The following is a 24,372-nucleotide window of genomic DNA, read 5'->3' as shown; positions in this document are numbered from 1 at the left end:
GATGAGTTCTGCTACATTTGTGGTGAATACGTTCTTCAAAAGAACAGGAAGAATATCACTCCTTTTGTGAAGGAAGCGTATCTGGCATATTTCGGAATTAAACTTGGAGATCAAGACAAGGCGTGGGCACCCCATAAAGTTTGTAAATGCTGTGTGGAGTGCTTACCGCAGTGGACAAAACGAAAAAGGAAAACCTTAAACTTCGGAGTGCCTATGGTATGGCGAGAGCAGAAGAACCATACAGATGATTGCTATTTTTGCATTGTTAATGTGAAAGGTTTTAATAGGTTCAAAAAACGAAAGTGGGAATATCCCGATTTGGAGTCAGCAAGAAGACCGGTGGTGCACAGCAACGATGTTCCTGTACCAACCTTCACAACATTACCCACGCTAACATCATCAGATGACGATGTGCACGGCGAGGAATGTACAAGTAGTGGTTCGGAATACGAAGGACGTGAGACATAACCCCAGCAGTTCGACCAGAAGGAGCTCAGTGACTTGATACGAGAACTCAATCTTTCAAAGCAAGCATCAGAACTCTTAGCATCCAGGCTTAAGGAAAAGAACTGTCTTCATCCAAGTGTTAAAATAACAGCTTACCGGACGAGAGAAGAAAACCTTCTTCCATACTTCAACCAAGAAGAGGTTATAGTGTATTGCAGCAATATACCTGGACTTTTACTTGAATTGGGGCTGCCGGAATATAGACCAGAGGACTGACGTCTCTTCATAGACAGTTCCACTAGAAGTTTAAAATGTGTTCTCCTACACAATGTCAATCGTTACGCATCTATTCCAATTGCCCACTCAACAAAACTTTGTGAAGCATATGCTAACATCAAGACGGTTCTGCAGAAAATTCAGTATATGCAGCACCAGTGGTTGATTTGTGTTGATTTGAAAATGGTGAACTTCTTGCTTGGACAACAAAGTGGATACAAAAAGCACCCATGTTTTATCTGCATGTGGGATAGTAGGGCAAAGCACAAACATTGGAAGCAGAAAACATGGCCTCCAAGGGAACATATGGCTGTTGGTGAAGCAAACATCATTAATGAACCTCTGGTTAGTAGGGACAAGATTGTTCTTCCACCATTACATATTAAGTTAGGACTAATGAAGCAATTCACCAAAGCTTTAGACAGAAATGGTAATTGCTTCACATACATCTGCAATACGTTCCCTGGACTCAGTAGTGAAAAACTTAAGGCAGGAATATTTGATGGCCCTCAAATTCGCAGGCTCATCAACGATACCAATTTTACAAGTGTCATGACTGTCACTGAAGCATCGGCCTAGAACAGTTTTGTCGCTGTTGTAAAATGTTTTTTGGGCAATCATAAAGCTCCCAATTCCGAGGAACTGGTCAAAAACATGCTCACTAACTTTCAAAACTTAGGAGCTAACATGAGCATGAAATTGCACTTCCTTCACAGCCACTTGGATCGATTTCCTCGTAATCTAGGTGATTTCAGTGAGGAACAAGGAGAGCGGTTCCATCAAGATATGAAAGGAATAGAGGAACGATATAAAGGAAGATGGGACAGGCATATGATGGCAGATTATTGCTGGAATCTGCAACGTGACTGTTCTGAAGAGACCTATAAAAGGAAAGCGTGCAGGAAGCGGTTCGTCATGGACGGAAAATGATACACTTATAGAGAAACTTTTCAATTATGTTTTATACGTGGACAAATGCCTATCAGGTTTTCATAGAAGCTATTTATAAAGATTATTTTCTTTTTTCATTGTAGTTTGTAGCGCTCGAGTTCAGTATTAGCAATTTTTTCTAATTTTTTGAATAAATCATGCATTATCTCAAAAACTAGAGCCAAACTGCATAAATGGTTGCTATATTCGTCCTCAGCACCACTAACCCATCCTAAAGCCACTCAAATATCCTTGGAAAGAAAATGAGTGTTGACCAGTGTAATATATATTCAACTTTTTCTGAACAAATTTTCAAAAAATAATATATGTTCCTTTTTCTCAGAAAGTATTCAAGAGATTTCTACAAAAATTTCTGTTTCATCTCTTTATATGTTCTCTCATGAGGTTTTTGGAATAGGTCAAATAGCAGAATTATCATGATTTTTTAGTTATAATTCCACAAGTACAATTTTAAATTCATGAAAAATTCCAAACACATTGCCCCATATCTCAGCTTGCAATCAGAATTTCAAAATTTTCTCTCGAGGCAACGTTTATTAGGCTTACAGAAATATGTGTACAAAATTTCATAATTTTAGCATTCATAAAATTGTGGGAAAGGCACGTAAACGTTAAAAAACAAATTTTTCATGAAACGGAGTTTAAAGTTCAACCTTTTTTCCCTTATGTCACTTCTTCAGAAGGCACCACATTTGTTCTCTGGGTCGTCTTTCCCTTCAAGTCTTCTCTTCTGGATTCTTGTTGTCTGTCTTCTTTCCTTTACCAGGTCTTCAACTGACTTTTCAGCTGCAGAGATGCGCTGTAAATCTATTTTTCTCAGGATGTCTTGAGTAAAATTTCCTATCTTGAAGCCCATTCTTTCTAATACCTTCATCCTCCCGACGTTCCCATCATTAAATACAATAGCTGCATCATAAGTTGCAATTCTGACAACTGTAGCAGATGAAAATGTGTTTTTAGGGCATCGTTTACATGTGAGTGAATTTAGAGCCTCATTTGGATTTTTGGTTTTGCCATGAACACAATTTTTGACAAGTGCAGGATCGGCCAGAAACCTGTAAGTGGGCTTGACAATTTGGATACAATTTGGAAGTCTCTCCTTGTGAATGTAGGGGTTGTTATGCCTCTGAGCTTGTAGATATTTACACCAGCTAATCTGACCGCGTCACAGTTTTAATTTATTTTCAGGCACCTCGGATGCGATTTCAACACTGAAACTTTGGGAACTTATTGTCCATGAGTTGTACTAACAAATAAAAAATAAATAAAAAATTGACATTTTTCGTCAATTTCATCAACGTCCCCCCTTAATCAATTAGTTAAGGGGTAGTGCGGTGTGTAGTGACTAAAAAAAAAGAACGCACCGCGAAGGTATTATCCCAATGGTAGGGAAATCGGCAGATGTGATGTAGGTACATGTATGGACAAGCAAATGACTATAGTTTCGAAAAAACTGGATAATTTATACGAGAGAAAGAGCTTATATATTGAGCAGGTCAATAACGCGGTGGTCCTCATCTGACCCTGACTGACAGAGATGTTGAATATCCTTCTGAGGGATGTCGTGCTATATTCCGTCCAGTTGGTGCGTTAGACCGTCAAAATCCCGCACTGCTTGGACGGCTCTTCCCATGATGCTTCAAACGTTCTCAGCTGGGGAGAGAACCGGCGACAGTGCTGGCCATGGGATGCTTTAGCGAACACGCAGACAAGCAGTAGAAACTCTTGTACGCAGGGAGGCGTAATTTTGCTGAAGTAAGTCAGGAGCGCTTGCCATGAAGGGCAACAAAATGGAGCGTCGACGCACCGCTGGGCTGTAAGAGTGCTACGGATGACAGCCAAAGTTCTGCTGCTACGAAAAAAAATGGCCGAACTATCATTCCTCGTTCTCGTTCTGTAGGGGGGAGGGGGGGTGGGGGGGGTGGTATCCGGCATCCCACCACTGTCGGGGCTTTCTCCAGAGACGTGTTTGGCCTCATCTCCTTGAATGGAGTATAATTGTTTACAGTGCTGAGTCCCGCCTCGAAATGACTCCTGATGATGAGTGAAGACGTGTCTAGAGACGCCCCGGACAACGATCGGTTACCAACTTGGCTGTCCCTGCCACATGGCCCAACAACCAGGAGTGATGGTTTGGGGTGCCATTTATTTTCATAGCATCAACTCTTTGGTTGTCATCCCCGGCATGTTATAGCACGCCAATACGTCGAGGATATTCTACGCCCCTTTTGTTGGCCTTCATGGCAAGCCATCCTGCGCTTATATTTCAGCCAGATAACGCCCGCCCGCACATGACGAGAGTTTCGACTCCTTGTCTTCGTGATTGCCAAGCCCTACCTTGGCCTGCAAGGTCTCCAGATCTTTCCCCAATTGAGAAAGTTGGGAGTGTTACGGACAAGCCCTCCAACCAGCTCCGGATTTTCACGATATAAAGGGCCAGTTGGACAGAATTTGGGGCGATATGCTACAGGACGACATCCGACATATCTCTAAATAAGTGATAAGCCGAATAACGGCTTATAAAGGGCCAGAGATGGACGAACACGTTATTGACTTACTCAAAAATGGTTCAAATGGAACTAAGCACTATGGGACTTAACATCTGAGGTCATCAGTCCCCTAGACTTAGAACTACTTAAATCTAACTAACCTAAGGACATCACACACATCCATGCCCGAGGCACGATTCGAACCTGCGACTGTGGCAGTAGCGCGGTTCTGGACTGAAGCGCCCGGAACCGCTCGTCCACAGCGGCCGGCATTGACTTACTGAAATTGTGTAATAACCCAGTTTTTCTGAAATAGTAATCATGTGCTTGTCTGTACATGTATTTTTTCCCCTTAGAGTGTATTTTGTCCGGTGAGTGTAATTCAGGCTTTCGTTAGTGGCGGTTTCCCAGGATGGTAGATTAGTACTCAGTTTTTCCAGTTATTATGTTCTACATTCAAAGTAACGGAGTCACTATTAAGAGTGCAAGAGGAATTCCACTTTTAAAGGCAGGGGAGAAAGTGAGTAGGTGAGAAGAGAGTGCAACGAGGACCTCTACAGGGTAGAGCGGAGGTGAGAGAGCGATGTCTGATAACGTAATAGACGAAAGTATGGAAGACACTGGGAATTAAGTATTAGAATCAGAGCTTAATAGCGCGTTGAAAGAATTTGAAATCAAATAATATTCCTTTACAAATTAAAATCTAAATGCATTGCCTAGTTTCATTCTCGCACCATTGCAAATATAAATGATGTTGAGAAACAGCTGAAAACGCTAAAATTGAACAAAGTTCAAGAGCTCGATGGAATCCCTATCAGATTCTCCACCGAATATGCGGCTGTTTTAGCCCTTCCTTCAACAATCTACAGTAGATTCCTTCAACAAAAAACAGTGCCCATCAGCATGGGTCTTACCTGTCTACAAATAGGGTAGCAGTTATGATTCACATAACACAAGTCCAATAACCCAGACCTCCGTTTATTCTAGAATGTTAGAACATATACTGAGTTAAGATAATGTTCGAAGTAGAAGAAATGAAATAAAATTACTATTGAGGCAGGAACTCGAAGCCGTGTCTTTTGTTTCTAGGCGGAAATGCTAACCATTACATCGCGACAGCACAATGGTCAACACTACTGCACAAACTACCCAAGTTCGAGTCCCGGCCGCAGCACAAATTTTAATTCATTTCTTCTGCTTCGACCATATTCGTATATAAAGAAGAGACTTAAATGTCTCAGGGTTCCATTTAATTATAAGACTGAGCTAAGACTTTATGAGGTTTGTCGAACAGAATGACCTCCACGCAAAGTAGATTGGATTCCCGAAAATATCGATCACGCGAAACCCAAACTCACACTTTCCTCACACAACATCCTGAAAGCCTTGGATCAGTGCAGTCCTGATGTTGCAGGTTTTGTTGATGTCCGAAAAGCATTTGACTGAAGTGCGATCGTATGGGGTATCAAGAGAAACTGGTGACTGGATTGAGGATTTCTTGCTAGGGATGGTGCAGCCTCGTATTTTGGATGGAGACTCGATATATGTGGAAGTAACGTTAGGCGTGCGCTAGTTAATTGTGTTAGGACACCTGCTGTTCATGCTGCATATTAATGACCTTGTAGGTAATATTAACAGTAACTTAGGACTGGTTCATGGTGTGGGTTCCTGTTGTCATGTCCTAGTTCATGAACCACGGGCAACGTATGAGTGGCCTTGTAAGTGATCCCGACAGTCGGGATACCAGTTACTTTGGAATAAGGCTGGGCATCTCGGACATATTCTGAGTCGTGGTCACCTTTGTGCTCAGACGGAAAAGACTACCAAATCAACTGGTTAGTCCCTCAACCGTTACGGGTAAAACTCAATGGGACCCGGGGCAAGTAAGGCTAGCAACCTGCTTCCCTGGTACTTTAAATATGATGCTGGCAACAATCAGAGCAAAATGCCTCGGACCTTTGGAGGTGATGGAATCCCACCTCTAATTGATATGTCTTGGCAAACGAATGGTAACGAGATGGGGAGCTATTAATATCAATGGGGGCTACTCTGGGAAGAAGGTAGAGCTGGCAGAGGCTGCAAGTAAGATGGGGCTGGACGTTTTAGCTGTTAGTGACATTCGGGTAAGGGGTGAGAAAGAAGAGTATGTGGGAGAATACATGGTCTACCTGTCAGGAGTCAAAGCAGGAATAGCACAATGGGGTGTAGGGCTTTACATCAGGAAATAAATGGAACCCAGCGTAGTTGCAATAAGGTATGTAAACGAACGACTGATGTGGATAGATTTGACAGTGTCTAGCAAGAAAATTAGGATTGTGTCGGTATATTCGCATTGTGAAGGGACACATCAAGATAAGATGGATAGTTTTTATGACGCACTCAATGATGTAGTTGTTAAAGGACAAGGACAGTGTTCTGCTCATGGGTGATTTTAATGCCATGATTTGAAATCGAACAGAAGGTTATGGAAAGGTTATGGATAAATTTGGAGAGGATATGGAGGCCAACAGGAACGGGATACAACTCTTGGATTTCTGTGCCAGTATGGGCTTAGTAATCACAAACTCCTTTCTTAAACATAAGAACATTCATCGGTATACTTGGGAAGGCAGGGGAACCAGATCTGTCATTATCTATATAATAACAGATCAGGAATTCAGGAAGGCTGTGAGGGACACACGTGTATTCAGGGGTTTCTTTGATGACACTGATCACTATTTAATCTGCAGTGAAATTGGGATTGTGAGGCCGAAAGTGCAGGAGGTCAGGTCCATATGTAGGAGGATAAGAGTGGAGAAACTTCGGGATAAGGAAATCAGGCACAAGTACATAACAGCGATCTCAGAAAGGTACCAGTTAGTTGAATGGACAAGGTACAGAGACACAGTACTAGAAGTGGCTAAAGAATGTCTTGCAACAGTAGTGTGTAAAAGTAGGATGAAGCAAACAGCTTGGTGGAATGACACAGTCAAGGCAGCCTGTAAAAGGAAAAAGAAGGCGTATCAAAAATGGTTACATACAAGAACTCAGGTAGACAGAGAAAGTTATCTTGAAGAAAGAAACAAAACCAAACAGATAATTGTAGCATCCAAGAAGAAATCTTGGGAAGACTTTGGAAACAGGTTGGAGACTTTGGGTCAAGCTGCTGGAAAACCATTCTGGAGTGTAATTAGCAGTCTTCGAAAGGGAGGTAAGAAGAAAATGACAAGTATTTTGGACAGGTCAGGAAAACTGCTGGTGAATCCTGTTGATGCCTTGGGCAGATGGAGGGAATATTTTGAAGAGTTGCTCAATGTAGGTGAAAATACGGTCAGTAATGTCTCAGATTTCGATGTACAATGGGATAGGAATGATGATGGAATTAGGATCACATTTGAGGAAGTGGAAAAAATGGTCAATAGATTGCAGTGCAATAAAGCGGCTGGGGTGGATGAAATTAAGTCGGAATTCATCAAATACAGTGGAATGTCAGGTCTTAAATGGCTACGCAGGATAATTGAAATGGCGTGGGAGTCGGGACAGGTTCCATCAGACTGGACGAAAGCAGTAATCACACCAATCTTTAAACATGGAAACAGAAAAGATTGGAACAACGACAGAGGTATCTGTTTAATCAGCTTTGTGTGTAAAATCTTCTCAGGTATTGTTGAAAGGAAAGTGCGAGTATTAGTTGAGGACCAATTGGATGAAAATCAGTGTCGGTTTAGGCCTCTTAGAGGTTGTCAGGACCAGATCTTTAGCTTACGGCAAATAATGGAGAAGTGTTACGAGTGGAACAGGGAATTTATCTATGCTTTATAGATCTATAAAAGGCATATGACCGGGTTCCTAGGAGGAAGTTACTGTCTGTTCTGCGAGATTATGGAATAGGAGGCAAACTTCTGCAAGCAATTAAAGGTCTTAACACAGATAGTCAGGCAGCAGTTAGAGTTGACGGTAAATTGAGCTCATGGTTCAGAGTAGTTTCAGGGGTAAGACAAGGCTGCAACCTGTCTCCACTGTTGTTCATATTATTTATGGATCATATGTTGAAAACAATAGACTGACTGGGTGAGATTAAGGTATGCGAACACAAAATAAGCAGTCTCGCATATGCGGATGACTTAGTTGTGATGGCGGATTCGATTGAAAGTTTGCAAAGTAATATTTCAGAGCAGGATCAGAAATGTAAGGCCTATGATATGAAGATTAGCATCTCCAAAACGAAAGTAATGTCAGCGGGAAAGAGATATAAACGGATTGAGTGCCAAATAGGAGGAACAAAGTTAGAACAGGTGGACGGTTTCAAGTACTTAGGATGCATATTCTCACAGGATGGCAACATAGTGAAAGAAGTGGAAGCGAGGTGTAGCAAAGCTAATGCAGTGAGCGCTCAGCTACGGTCTACTCTCTTCTGCAAGAAGGAAGTCAGTACCAAGACTAAGTTATCTGTGCACCGTTCTATCTTTCGACCAACTTTGTTGTATGGAAGCGAAAGCTGGGTGGATTCAGGTTACCTTATCAACAAGGTTGAGGTTACGGATATGAAAGTAGCTAGGATGATTGCAGGTACTACTAGATGGGAACAATGGCAGGAGGGTGTTCACAATGAGGAAATCAAAGAAAAACTGGGAATGAACTCTATAGATGTAGCAGTCAGGGCGAACAGGCTTAGATGGTGGAGTCATGTTACACTCATGGGAGAAGCAAGGTTACACTAGAGACTCATGGGTTCAGCAGTAGAGGGGTAGGAGGAATTGGGGTAGACCGGGGAAAAGGTACCTGGGTACCTGGATTCGGTTAAGAATGATTTTGAAGTAATAGGTTTAACATCATAAGAGGCACCAATGTTAGCTCTGAATAGGTGAACATGGAGGAATTTTATAAGGGGGACTATGCTCCAGACTGAACGCTGAAAGGCATAATCAGTCTTAAATGATGATGATGATGAGTTAAGACTTTTCGGAGGGCGTGCGGTTATCTGTAATATACTGTCTTGAAAGAAGATGCACAGTTATTCAGTCAAATGTTGACAACTTCCTTTAAAATCCAGAAATGAGAAATAGTGCAGTTCACGAAATGGAAGAAGTAGTACCGCCTGACTGCTACGTCAATGAGTCAAATTTAGAATCGATCGCGCCATAGAATTTGTCGAGATATTAAATGGACGATCACACAGCCTCACTCGGAGGGAAAGCAGCTGGCAGACTTCAGTTCATTGATACAAAACTAGGAAAATTCAATCATTCTACAAAGGAGATTGCTTACATAACATTCGTGCTATATAACCTAGAATACTGCTCAAGTGTGTGGAGCCTTTACCAAACAGGACTAAAAGAGGGTATTGAACGTACAGAGAGAAGGACAGCACCAATAATTACTGGGTTGTTTGACCGGTGGAATAGCGTCACAGAACTGTAGAAACGATTGAACACGCCAATAACTGAAAATGGACGCAAATTCTTCCAAGGAATGCTTCAGGAACTTTCTTTAAATTTTAATGTAGGAACGTACTACAACTCCCTCGTTATCGAGTCAACAGAGATCCCCAGCACATGATAAGATTAATTGCACCGCGTGCAGGTGCATTTAAACAGTCAGTCTTGCCGTGCTCCTTAGGTCAAGGCAACGAGAATAAGCCCTAATAATTGCTATAACCGGGAGTACTCTCAGCCACGCACTTAACAGTGATCTGTAAGGTCTGGATGTATAAAGGGCGATCACGAAGGCAGTACAATCCAGAATCGTTTTGCCAGTCACTGTGAACATTGAGGCAACCATCCCACCGAGATCAGGACTACAGGGAGGCTTGAGTTGGCATAACTTCTGCGTTACGAAATTTGCGGTATGGAGACATGCATTATCATGAAGCAGCAACACCTCTTGTCGCACAGTTTCATAACGGTGGTGTCCGCCCCGGTAGCGTCAGCGTGACGGACTGTCCGCCTAAGGGGCCCGGGTTCGATTGCCGGGTAGGTCGGGGATTTTCTCCGCTCAGGGACTGGGTGTTGTGCTGTCTCCATCATCATTTCATACCCATCCGGCACGCAGGTCGCCGAATGTGGCGTTGAATGTAACAAGACCTGCACCAAGTCATCTACCCTTTTCACTGCACGACACGAAGATCTACGCGTCGCCTTGGCCCGTCAACACCGACAGTGGACTGTTGATGACTGGAAACGTGTCGCCTGGTCGGACGAGTCTCGTTTCAAATTGTATCGAGCGGATGGACGTGTACGGGTATGGAGACAACATCCCGAATGTATGGGCCGGCGTGTCAGCATGGTGAGGACTCTGTAATGGTGTGGGGCGTGTGCAGTTGGAGTGATAGGGGACCCCTGATGCGTCAAGATACGACACGTACGTATGCAACCTGTCTGATCACCTGCCTCCATTCATGTCCATTGTTCATCCCGACGCACTTCGGCAATTCCAGCACGACAGTGCGACATCTCCCACGTCCACAGTTGCTACAGAGTGCCTCCGGGAATACTCTTCCCAGTCCAAACATTTCCGCTGACCGCTCCTCAAACGTAAACATTATTGAACATATCTGGGATGGCTTGCAACGTGCTGTTCTGAGGAGATCTCCACCTCCTCATACTCTTACGGACAGCCCAGCAGGGTTCATGGTGTCATTTCCCTGCAGCACTACTTCAGACATTAGTCGAGTCGATGCCATGTGCTGTTGCGGCACTTTTGCGTGCTCCCGGGGCGCTACACTATATTTGGCAGGTGTTCCAGTTTCTTTGGCTCTTGAATGTTTATTCAGTACTTTATTAAGAAGGAATACAGACAAATGGAAAAAGGCTTTTTTCTGCTAGGGGACGAAATACACTCCTGGAAATGGAAAAAAGAACACATTGACACCGGTGTGTCAGACCCACCATACTTGCTCCGGACACTGCGAGAGGGCTGTACAAGCAATGATCACACGCACGGCACAGCGGACACACCAGGAACAGCGGTGTTGGCCGTCGAATGGCGCTAGCTGCGCAGCATTTGTGCACCGCCGCCGTCAGTGTCAGCCAGTTTGCCGTGGCATACGGAGCTCCATCGCAGTCTTTAACACTGATAGCATGCCGCGACAGCGTGGACGTGAACCGTATGTGCAGTTGACGGACTTTGAGCGAGGGCGTGTAGTGGGCATGCGGGAGGCCGGGTGGACGTACCGCCAAATTGCTCAACACGTGGGGCGTGAGGTCTCCACAGTACATCGATGTTGTCGCCAGTGGTCGGCGGAAGGTGCACGTGCCCGTCGACCTGGGACCGGACCGCAGCGACGCACGGATGCACGCCAAGACCGTAGGATCCTACGCAGTGCCGTACGGGACCGCACCGCCACTTCCCAGCAAATTAGGGACACTGTTGCTCCTGGGGTATCGGCGAGGACCATCCGCAACCGTCTCCATGAAGCTGGGCTACGGTCCCGCACACCGTTAGGCCGTCTTCCGCTCACGCCCCAACATCGTGCAGCCCGCCTCCAGTGGTGTCGCGACAGGCGTGAATGGAGGGACGAATGGAGACGTGTCGTCTTCAGCGATGAGAGTCGCTTCTGCCTTGGTGCCAATGATGGTCGTATGCGTGTTTGGCGCCGTGCAGGTGAGCGCCACAATCAGGACTGCATACGACCGAGGCACACAGGGCCAACACCCGGCATCATGGTGTGGGGAGCGATCTCCTACACTGGCCGTACACCACTGGTGATCGTCGAGGGGACACTGAATAGTGCACGGTACATCCAAACCGTCATCGAACCCATCGTTCTACCTTTCCTAGACCGGCAAGGGAACTTGCTGTTCCAACAGGACAATGCACGTCCGCATGTATCCCGTGCCACCCAACGTGCTCTAGAAGGTGTAAGTCAACTACCCTGTCCCCCATTGAGCATGTTTGGGACTGGATGAAGCGTCGTCTCACGCGGTCTGCACGTCCAGCACGAACGCTGGTCCAACTGAGGCGCCAGGTGGAAATGGCATGGCAAGCCGTTCCACAGGACTACATCCAGCATCTCTACGATCGTCTCCATGGGAGAATAGCAGCCTGCATTGCTGCGAAAGGTGGATATACACTGTACTAGTGCCGACATTGTGCATGCTCTGTTGCCTGTGTCTATGTGCCTGTGGTTCTGTCAGTGTGATCATGTGACGTATCTGACCCCAGGAATGTGTCAATAAAGTTTCCCCTTCCTGGGACAATGAATTCACGGTGATCTTATTTCAATTTCCAGGAGTGTAGTATAAGAAATTGCGAAAGGTTTAAATGAGGTTGCCAAACTTCTTTAAAAATTCTATTAAAAAGCAGGTAAAGCATTAGTGACGAACACATGTCATGAAGTAAAGGATTACTTAGATTATATAGAGTCGAGGTTTGATAAAGCACGCAACAAAGGTAAATACGCTGGTGGATAAAAATCGCAACACCAAAACATAATGAATGTAGAGGGTTGGGTTGTTTGGGGAGAGAGATCAAACAGCGAGGTCATCGGTCTCATTGGATTAGGGAAGCAAATCGGCAGTGCCGTTTCAAAGGAACCATCCCGGAATTTGCCTGGAGCGATTCAGGGAAATCACGGAAAACCTGAATCAGGATGGGCGGACGCGGGATTGAGCCGTCGGTCTCCGGAATGCGAGTCCAATGTGCTAACCACTGCGCCACCTCGCTCAGTAATGAATGTAGAGTAATGAAACCTTGGGAATACATTTGTCGACGTAACATATGTAGGCGACTAACATTGTTGAGCCGTGTCGTGTCGATAGGTCGCAGTACGTCTTCCCCATGCCACCTTTGCCCGCATCGGAGAGCGTGCCGTTCTGACGTTAGCAAGTGGCAGTGCGAGGACTGAGTCGGACTGCGGCAGGCGGCGGGGTAGGAAGAGCTCTTCACTCACGGCGTGTTGTGGTTTGAGCAAGACTTACTTGACCTCGGTATTGCGCTTAGGGTCTCGTGTCCGACCATACATTTTCATCGTGGTGCCTCCGGACGACACGACGCACCCCAAGCTATTGCTGCTGCGGAAGTCCGTGTTTGCCGCGCCTGGTTCGTACCGTCGTAGAACCGTGGTGAGGTACCTTACTTCTGTTGAGTGAATTTGGGGACTGCGTTCTTATCTACCGTCTTTGCGAGTGCGTCGCCGTCTGCTTATGCGCCTTATTCGCCTTCACGGCTATTAGAACCCTTAATAGTCAGGCTGCGTGGTATATCCAAGAGAGTGCTAATGCTGTCATGCGAAATCGAATTCCAGACGATATCTCTAGGTGCAGCTGCAATGCGTCTAGCAGGAAGACAGGCTGATCTAACGCCGTCAGTTGGCCCCCTTCTAACCTGCAGACGGTCATCATTGGCTGCAGGCACAACCGGCTTTCATCAGAAAAAACAACAGGCCTCCACCCTGCCCTCCAATTAGCTCTCTCTTGACAGCAATGAAGTCGCAAATGGTGATCGTCTGCATAGCCGGAATTCGCGCTACATGGCGTCTGATCGGTGCTGTCCTTGAAGATCTGTAGCAGTTGGTAGTGTCACTGTGGTGCCAACTTCCGCTCAAACTGCTGCTGCAGATGCAGTACGATGCGCCGCAGCTATGGGTCGAACACGATGCTCTTCCCTCCCGATAATTCGACGAGACTTTCCGAAGCCCGGTCTTCTTGCGACTGTACAGTCACATTCACTGCCAGCAGTCATCTACAGTGGCTAAATTCTCTCCAAGCCTTTTTGCAGAATCACAGAACAAATATCCACCTTCTTGTAGCCCTATTACTCAATCTCGTTCAAACTTAGCGAAGTTTTGATAATAACGGCTTCGTCGTGTTAAAGATGTTCTTGACTAACTTCAACTCACTACGTCCAGTCTCAAAGGCAACTAGTGCTCATGTCCATTATCGCGTGTGTTTAAAGCAAACCTGATTCTCATCTTCATAGTGACGCTAGTAGCGCCCCCCCTTTGTGCGACTGGTGGGAAATTTGAATAGACAGCATGTCACAAATGTAGAAACACGCCTTTCGATTCAAAACTGTGTAATAATAAAATACCTCTGTCATTCACAACACAGTTTCCAGGTATAAGGTCTTTTCTTTCTGGACTACCTAATACTCATACTCTGCAAATGATAAGAGTAACATCTTTACGTTCGCAACATCTCACTCGTTATGTGCGGATGCTGGTTCTGGTTACCAGACAACAAAATGAGAAGTTGCGGTAGATGAAATGGAATTCAGATGTCATCGTCATGTTCTTGTCCGCAGCTCGTGGTCCAGTGGTTATCGTTGCTACCACTGGATCACGGGGTCCCGGGTTCGATTCCCGGCCGGGTTGGAGATTTTCTCTGCCCGGCGAATGGGTGTTTATGTTGTCCTCATCATTTCATCATCACACTCATCATTCGTGACAGTGGCTGGATTGCCCAGTAAAAAAAATAAAATAAAATAAAAAAATAAAAAAAATTGGACTGAGCAAAGGTTGGTAATTTGTACAGGCGCTGATGACCGCGCAGTTGAGCGCCCCACAAACCAGACATCATCGTCGTATTCTTGATGACACCTGGCAGTGTGTATAGTGTGCACAGTGATTGATGTTGGTAAATACAAGAAAGGTGTTGCAATTGATTTTTACATTACGAAATAATTTTTTTCCGAGGCTGCATGAAGAAAACGACATTGTATGATAGTATACTAGGGGTAACACTAGGTTGTTAACGGAGTGCCTTGTATTCGGGAGGATGGAGTTCTGAACTACGGGGGGCTTTCAGCAAGTAGTGTAAAACATTTTTTTAGAGCCAATTTTGGGATGAAAAAATGCGGTATTTGTTGTGGGACATTGAAACGTCCCCTTTAAACAATTTTACAAGACTGTGTTTAAACTGACACACAATATTTTTAGCGCAACGCAATCTGACTTTCAAAAATCCCTACAAAAGAATGGCCCTGACTAACATTAACCTATACGTTTCACAAATCACTTACCTCACAAAAATCTTCGGTACTCAAGCTACTGCAATACAGCGAGCGCCACTACTGCCAGCTAAGTAAAAGATTCAAAGTACTGAAGGCACTAACTACTGATAGGGATGGTTAGCAAATGAAAGATATTAATAAAGAACAAACAATGTATTTACCTTAATAGTCATAATATATATAGCAGTTCATGACAAATTACAAAACTCCGCCATCTCTCTCCCCACATCCACCACTGCTGGCGGCTCACCTCCAACTGCGCAACGCTACACGCTGTTCACAGCCAGCTGCCTAACACTACAATGGCGAGTATTACAACAATGCAAAGCAGCCACAGACTGCACACAGCACAGCCAGTGATTTTCATACAGAGGTGCCGTTACCAATAAAAAAACCTAAACAGCCTACTTACAACATCGTGGGATATTCGCGTTTCAGCCCCCACAGTTTCATGAAGTTCCAGCTGGTGGCGAACTATATGCAACCTTCAAAATGGCGTCTGTAACGGAAGTGCCTTACAAAGGAGAGAGCTGTCACTGAGTTTCTTTTGGCGGAAAAGCAGAGGATCACAAAGGTTCATAGGTGGATGCTAAATGTCTACGGAGAAACGGCAGTGAACAGAAGCACGGTGCGTTATCGGGCGAGGCGTCTGCCATGACTGCAAAAAAGTCGCAGGAAGCTGTTCCATCTCCCACGTGTCGGCCGGCCTCTCACTGCTGCAACTGCCGCAATACTGGAGCGTGCGAACACTGTCTTGATGTCCTCCCTCATGCTGCAACGATCAACTCTGAAGTGTATTGTGCTAGCCTCGGCGAAACTGAAGAAACGGCACCAGCGTGTTCGTCGCCACAAGACAACGCAAAGTCACAGACAAGTGTGGCACCCGACAGACTTCACTGGACATTCCTTCCTCATCCACCCTACAGCATCCCTTCGGCCCAATGAAAGATGCACTGCGCCGGAGGCAGTACGTTGATTACGGGTAAGTCACTGATACAGCAATACCTTGGCTCCGAGGTCGACCAGTAGAATGGTGCGATGCAGGCATACAGGGCTTCCCAGTAAGGTGGGGGTGGCACTGAACGAAGATTATGGTGAAAAATAGGGTTTTGTAGAAAAACAGTAGGGAATAATACGGTGTATGGGAATCCTGAATAAAACGAGTCTGCTTACAAGAAAAAACCTGTTGCATTTTACCCCTCGTACATGCCGTCTTCATGGTTAATGTTTTCCGTGGATTACCTAAATTACTTCAGACAAATGCGGACATTGTTTGTAATTTAAGACCGTGACCAACTGCCTCTCTCATTCTTGTCACAGTGGATGTGCTGTATGCAAATGCTTATTTATGCGAAATATGCTCTTTTTTCGTTCTTAATCTCTGAAAGTATGACTGTCAAATATTGTTGTTAAAATGGCCTACACGTGAATAAAACAACTGTTACCACTGATACTAGTATTAAAACTATTCTGTATCACTTAAGATACCTGAACACTTCGGACTACGAAAAAGGAAAGCAGATTAGTTTTTCACGGCCCATCGACAAAGAGGTCATTAGAGTCACAGGACAAGCTTGCATTAGGGAAGGATGGTGAACAAAATCAGCCGTACTCTTACAAAGGAACTGTCACGACATTTGTGTTGAGCGATTTAAGGGAATCGCGGATATTCTATACCTCGATGGCGCGACGGGGATTTGAACCGTCGTTCCCCCGAATGCGAGACCAGTGTGGTAAACAATTATTCAAAAGCAGTCTTAGTAGCATTTATTATTATTATACCGGTTTCACCCCGACGTAGGGGTCATCTTCTGGGTGTTTACACTGTGAAATTATAGATATCCGTCAGAAAGACTCCATTATACAATAGCTAAAATTACGTAAATTTAAAATATGTTACCCATTGGTCGACTGCTGGTGGTGTCACTCCTGTCTACATAACGGCAGGAAAGCATGCGAGGCTAACCCTTCGTATGGGCTTGAACAGCGTGCTGAGATCACGTGAATAGACGGTAACACCCCCAGCGGCGATCGACGGCATTTAATACAGTTTATTATATGTAATTACTAGTCACCTTGGTTTAAAATAAATTTAAGTGACAGTAAATAGCATAAAACGGAACAATTCCATTTAAAAAGAGTTACAGTTATAGTGTTAATTGTAAAACAATAACAAATGTTCCGTAGTCAACTCGTAAAATTCGTAAAAGTATATTACATTATGTGGCATAATGTAAAGTAAAACAATTTGTGACACACACAGACTAGTGTCGTCTTGTATTATAATATATCTATTCGTACATTTACGTAGAAAACATTTGAGTTAATTTACTAAAACGGCTAATTTGGAAGGACTACAGATCCCTCTACTCCTTGTGGTGAGGACGCCGTTGCCATGGATTACAAAGCGTATATCAGGCGCCCTCTAATCTGTGTAGCGGGGACGCCGTCGTCATGGTAGCAGCTGGTGTGTTCATATGGAGTTATCTTTGCTCTGGTCACGGCGTCCGTTGTCGTGGTAGCGGTATGTCATGGCTCTTCATCCACAGAGAAGTTGTCATTTATTTGATGTTATGGAAATATCGACAGTCAAGGATAACCTAAAAAATAAACTAAAGATGGGATAAAAGTTTACGACACGTTTGTAGTACCCATGAGCGCCCAGAAGATGACCCCTACGTCGGGTTGAAACCGGTTGGCGGTATAATAATAATAAATGAGATTAAGAATGTTTTTGAATAATTGATTAATCATACTAATCGCTGCTTCATCTCCACAACCATGTTGTCGAAAAATCAGTGTGCTAAACACTGCTCCGCAGCGCTGGGTTCGGACTATGAGGCATTCTGTTCGCTCAGCACGAGACTCCCACAGGAGCCATAGAGCACTTACAAGGATGAGAGCAGGACTTAACACGTGCCATACGGTTCACTTGCGCAACCACTCTAAACCCCGGACGCCAGAGTACTGAGAATTGCTCGCGTGTCTGTTTCTCAGTCAGAGGGAAGGAATGCTGGCAGACATCCAGGCAGCGGCGCTCTCTGGACGATGACCTGCAGTCACGGGACGCGAAGCTCCAGCCAGCACTTCAACGCACTGAGCGCCGCCACTGGATGTATCGTCCAGACATGGAGCAGTTCGGCCGACTGAAGCTTTGGAGTTCGTACCGGTGATTCGGTGGTACAAGACCAGGTCACTGCACATATAAGAAGGTGTCTAGTGGGCTGATAGGCAGTAACTACAGTGGCATTGTACCACGTGACGCGTCTGTGAAGACTTCGAGACTCGTGTTCAATTTTTGATAGAGCTGTTGGTGTACTCAGCGACGAACCTGGATGCACGAATGGCAAAACGTCATTTTGTCGGATGAATCCAGGTTCTGTTTACAGCATCAAGATGGTCGCATCCGTATTTCGAGAATTTCAGATGTGTTCCGACCCGTGGCTCTACCCTTCATTCGATCCCTGCGAATCCCTACATTTCAGCAGGATAATGCACGACCGCATTTTGCAGGTCCTGTAGGGCCTTTCTGGATACAGAAAATGTTCGACTGCTGCCCTGGCCAGCACATTCTCCAGATCTCTCACCAAGTGAAAACGTCTGGTCAATGGTGGCCGAGCAACTGGCTCGTCACAATATGCCAGTCACTACTCTTGATGAACTGTGGTATCGTGTTGAAGCTGCGTGGGCAGCTGTACTTGTACACGCCATCCAAGCTCTGTTTGACTCAATGCCCAGGCGTATCATGGCCGTTATTACGGCCAGAGGTGGTTGTTCTGGGTACTGATTTCTCAGGATCTATGCACCCACATTGCGTGAAAATGTAATCACATGTCAGTTCTAGTATAATATATTTGTCGAATGTATACCCGTTTATCATCTGCGTTTCTTCTTGGTGTAGAAATTTTAATGGCCAGTAGTGTAGTTGCCCAGGGAGTACCGGCAGTGATCAAGGCACACGAAGATGCATTCGAAGGCGAAAAAAGTGACTGCTCACGTGGATTTTTAACAGTCAAAGGGGGCGATCTCAGTGCCGTAATTACGTACACGTCTCACTTCTTAATCGAAGCAGAATAGATTATCTCGTTATTCAATTATTAATCAGATAATGGATTCCCGAGAAATGACAGGCAGCAGAGAGAACATTACGCGTTGATCCAATACAACCTGGAGACAAGGCCAAACAACCATACCGTACACTCAAAAGCAAGAGGCGATCGTAACATACAGCGGCCAAAGCAAAAAAGTTGTGAGGCTCGTAAAAGTAGCGATTTTTGAGGTGATACCTGAATGAAGTTGGTTAAGAGAGAAAAGAAAAATAGTTATTTAATTGGAAATGAGACAAAAGCAATTGAGAACACATAACTGTGGTTAATTTGGTGCATAGCATATACAACATAACCAGCACGTTTGCGGACAAGGCTGCTCGCGTCATTGTAGAAAAGCGCTATTTTCGTGGGAACAGCCTGTTGGGAGCATTTGGAGCTTGGTAGTTGTTTATTAAAACATTCACACATTTCTAAATAATATTTCTATACAAAAACACTGAAGCATGCACAAGACACTCGTCTGTATTCACGCAAATTTCTGTTGCCAGTACAACTTCAAGAAAAAATTCCGTTACTAGAATTTTGTGTGATGAAACTTCTTTTAATAGTCTTCCACATTCAAACGATTAACAAACACAACACACACTAAGTAATTGGACTGCACAAATAGATCGATATACATAAAATTAATACACTCTTCTCTCACTACTTTAATCTCATTCTTCTGTCAAGATGATACATTAAATTTATGTTTGATTCCGTGACGGCTGTTATGTAATATTCTTTTTAAATACTCATTATGGCTGGTTACACTAATGTGGATGCTTTCCTGCAGTGCTGCTACCCCTAACGTGCTCCTTTTTTTCTGGATGGTCTTACAGCTGAAGAGAGGTAGGTGGACAGATTGGAAAAATGCGTGGCACGGTATTCGAATCGAGAGGTGGTTTTTAAAGTGGAGCAGTTATGGTTTTTCCGTCTGTGCCAGATACTTCCCTAACTTTGAAATGCCTATCAGAGTCGTGAAAAACGATACGTGAATTACAGTAATCATAATATATTCAAGCCAAGTGATCTGGCAAACAATAATATTCCACAACCTAAAACACACGTTAGTGAAGTACATTCAGAACAAAAGTACGTGTTAAACTTAGCACTGAATAATTAGTAATTGTGAAATCCTGCCTTGGAACCGAACGAAGCCATTTGTGTCTCAATACAATATTTTTAGGAAACCTCAACCCTCAGATCTTGTTTTCTGCTACTTGATTTCCATTACATTTCGGTACGCAACACTTCAGAACCACAATGTAGATGAAACTGCACAAACGTATTTTATGTTGGTTTAAACTTACACAGACCGAACTTAGTAACACCGAATATGATTTCTGTGTACTCAGGTAATAACTTCCGAACACAATGAGTATTGCCGGCCGGAGTGGCGGTGCGATTCTAGGCTAGCCCATCTGAACGACTGTACAGATTTTGCTTTACGCATGTCTCAGTTGCCAGTTTTATAGTCTATGTCTCCACTGGACTTATTCTGGCTTTTTGTAATAAATCTATTAACGTTTCCAAAGTCTTTCCAACAGGAGACATAATGGCTGTCGACATTTAATGGCCGGCCAGAGTGGCCGTGCGGTTCTAGGCGCTACAGTCTGGAACCGAGCGACCGCTTCGGTCGCAGGTTCGAGTCCTGCCTCGGGCATGGATGTGTGAGATGCCCTTATGGTTAGTTAGGTTTAAGTAGTTCTACGTTCTAGGCGACTGATGACCTGAGAAGTCGCATAGTGCTCACAGCCATTTGAACCAACAATGAGTATTTTTGTAAACACATTGTTGATACAACACAAGATAGCTGTTGACTTTCGGCACTTCTCACTGACGTCAAAACTTCGAGTTCTTGCGGTTGTACGGCCTTATCGTCCAGGTGGTATTGGTTAAGCGTGAGAGACAACTAACGTACAGACAATAGCTACACCGGTGAAGGTAAAACTCGTTTAAAAAACTTGGTGTGCTATAGTAGGGAAAGAAAAGTATCAGAAATGTGAAAAATTCCATTTCGCACTTGCCAGGTCCAATTAGTACTGCGCGTGGACTGGTAAGCTCTTATTACAGTTCCCGACGTGTGTGCTCGCCGAGTTTCGTGTGAGCGGAAGAAAGGGCGACCATTCCCGCAGTGAAAGCTCCCGGTTAGTCCAGCACAATTATTTCCGCATTCACGAAGTGGCAGGTGACATCAGTGCGGCAGGCCTTTTTTTATTACTTCTGAAGCGTGGCTCCAGCTCAGCCGAAAAACAGACCGCTCTAAATGACATTTTCTCCCATTAAGCTGGCCGCCTCAAGGGAGGCCGGCTGCGATGCCGTAAGTCGATTACCTGAAGCTAATGGCTCGGCTGTTGGCCAAGGCACTCACTCTTCCACGGGATTTGCGATGGCGACAGAGAAATCGGGAGGCGACAGAAAGCGTTCGGATTTGTCCGCTCAGTTAGGATGCTCTCGTATTTCTTTGACGGTTATTGGTTCTCCTACTGTCTTCGAAAACAGCGAATGGAGATGTCTTTCACCTCTGCTCTTCTGTCAATGTTTGCTAGGTTTTTGTTATAAAGCTGTATTTTCCATCACACCAGACATTGAGTTGTAGTTGTGGTCTTCAGTCCTGAGACTGGTTTCATGCAGCTCTCCATGCTACTCCATCCTGTGCAAGCTTCTTCATCTCCCAGTACCTACTGCAACCTACATCCTTCTGAATCTGCTTAGTGAATTCATCTCTTGATCTCCCTCTACGATTTTTACCCTCCATGCTGCCTTCCAAAGCTAAATTTGTGACCCCTTGATGCCTCAGAACATGTCCTACCATCCGCTCCCTTCTTCTAGTCAAGTTGTGCCACAAACTCCTCTTCTGCCCAATTCTATTCAATACCTCCTCATTAGTTATGTGATCTACCCTTAGTCTCAAGATAAATGGCGTACCATTGCAATATCTTAAGAATACTTCTACACGATCTATTCTACTGAACTGTTTCACCTCGCATATATGTTGGCAATACAAGACTACCATTATCTATTTTTAGGCAGACGAAAGCTTCATAAACTCTTGGTCAGTGTGTTTAGCAACGTTATTAAGCATCAAAATGCATAAATATATTTCATTTAACTGACACTTGGAGAAATATAAAACAACAGAATGTGAAGGAAGCGAAAGAAGATACATAAGTCTAAAATGAGTTTAAGAGCAAGTGCAAAGTGGCAAAGCATAGTACACGATAAATGCAAACCTGTAGAAGCATGCATGATCTGAAAAAGATAGATTCCACTTTCATGAAAATAACCTTTAAAGAAGAGAAAAGCAGCAGTACGAATACCAAGTAAGCCAGTACTAAATAAAGGCTGAAAGGCACTACGAGTGTCGTATAAACTGGCTGTACGAGGGGAATGAACATGAAAATAAATCTGTAGAAAGGGAAAAAGAAGAAGCAAATGAATACGAGATAGGAGATGTGGCACTGCGGGAAGAATTTGACTAAGCATTGGAAGACTTAAGTCAAGACAGGACACCTCTCAGAATTATTGAGGTCCTTGGGATAACGTACCACGAAAAAATTATTCCACCTGGTATGCACAAATATATGGTTCAAATGGCTCTAAGCACTATGGGACTTTACATGTGAGGTCATCAGTCCCATAGATTTAAAATTACTTAAACCTAACTAATCTAAGGACACCACACACATCCATTCCCGAAGCAGGATTCGATCCTGCGACCGTAGCAGCAGCGCGGTTCCGAACTGAAGCGCCTACAACCGCTCGGCCACAGCGGCCGGCGCAAAAATATATGATACCGGCGCAATACCCTAAACTTCAAGAAGAATGTAGTTGTTTTAATTAAATTTATTGGCCTTACAACGAGCTCACACTTACACAAAATATGCAGGCATTGATACAACACACAGAGTTACAAAGACCTTTAAGTCAGCTCACACTTACGTAAAATTTACAGACATTGATACAACGTACACAGTTACGGACAGACTGATACCGTATAAAATGTTGTAGAATGCTTTTGTGCAGTCCATTATCAGTGATATATTGATCCCAGGTACAAATACCTGTGGCAGCAATGAATCTGCACCGTACGTAAAAGAGTCTATGGCCCTCTGTTGCTCACCAATACGTCACGAAGGTTGGCAACGGATGAACAAGTTCTTGTAAAATGAATGGAGTACTTACATGAAGTCTTGGGAAGCCAAATAGAAAGCTGTCTCTACGATAAACTGCCTGTGAAGATGTATGGAAAGATCTGTGGTTAAATTTGAGTCTTGTTATTAGGGAGTTGAGGTGCGTAGGTATTGTTTACGCGTCATGGGGAACCGATGGGTTGCAGTCTACTTCCTGCCTTTGTGTCTTGTTGTTTCCTCCCATTCCACTGCCAGTTTCCTATCACGCGTCTGTGTGGTATATATCGGCAATTTTCTCAGCATTCGTGTGGTACAATCTGTCACAGCAGCATCTTCGACTAAGGGGCCAACATCTTCATTGTTAGTGATACCACATTGTGATTTCATAAAGTGGAAGAACGAAATGTCCCCCTTCATGCATCAATTCCAATCAATTCCAACATTTCTCTGGGGACAGAAGACAGATGCTGACAGGTGTGATATTACAACAAAAAAAGTTAAATATGCGTTTGTTGAAAAAAATTGGTGCGAACTATTTACAGGAGAATGGAAAAATTGGTAGAAGTCCACGTCGTGGAAGAATAGTTTGGGTTTGGGAGACATATAGGACCAGACGAGGTAATATTAACCTTCTGACATCTTAGAGCATCGAAACGGGTCAGGTTTCATTCCCATTAACAATACTAGTAACTCAATCGAGAGATAAAGAGATCTTTTGGTGTTTGTGTTAGTACGATGCGGGTGTTGATACGCAAATGAATCTTAGATGATGATTGTGTACCTTGATATTCGTTTCTAACAATATTTTCCCATGTATTGCGTGTCGGTTTGAACGTGACTGGCTAGTGCTGTTTCTGACTTCGGGTGCGACACTCGGCTGGTGTGGGTGGCTAATGGTCCCTGATCCGCAGAGCGTATGGGGTCACCGGTATACCTAATTGTTCCGGTAAAGGCGTTGCCATTGCAATCGGTAGTCCGGCCACTTCAGTCTGTCACCCTCGGCGTGGGCTGTACAGGCAGCTTTGTTGACGGACACTTTGCCACGCTGCCGAACAC

This window comes from Schistocerca nitens, chromosome 4 (genome assembly GCF_023898315.1).
Source record: "Schistocerca nitens isolate TAMUIC-IGC-003100 chromosome 4, iqSchNite1.1, whole genome shotgun sequence".
Classification (NCBI taxonomy): Eukaryota; Metazoa; Arthropoda; class Insecta; order Orthoptera; family Acrididae; genus Schistocerca; species Schistocerca nitens.
This window is presented reverse-complemented; position numbering follows the sequence as displayed.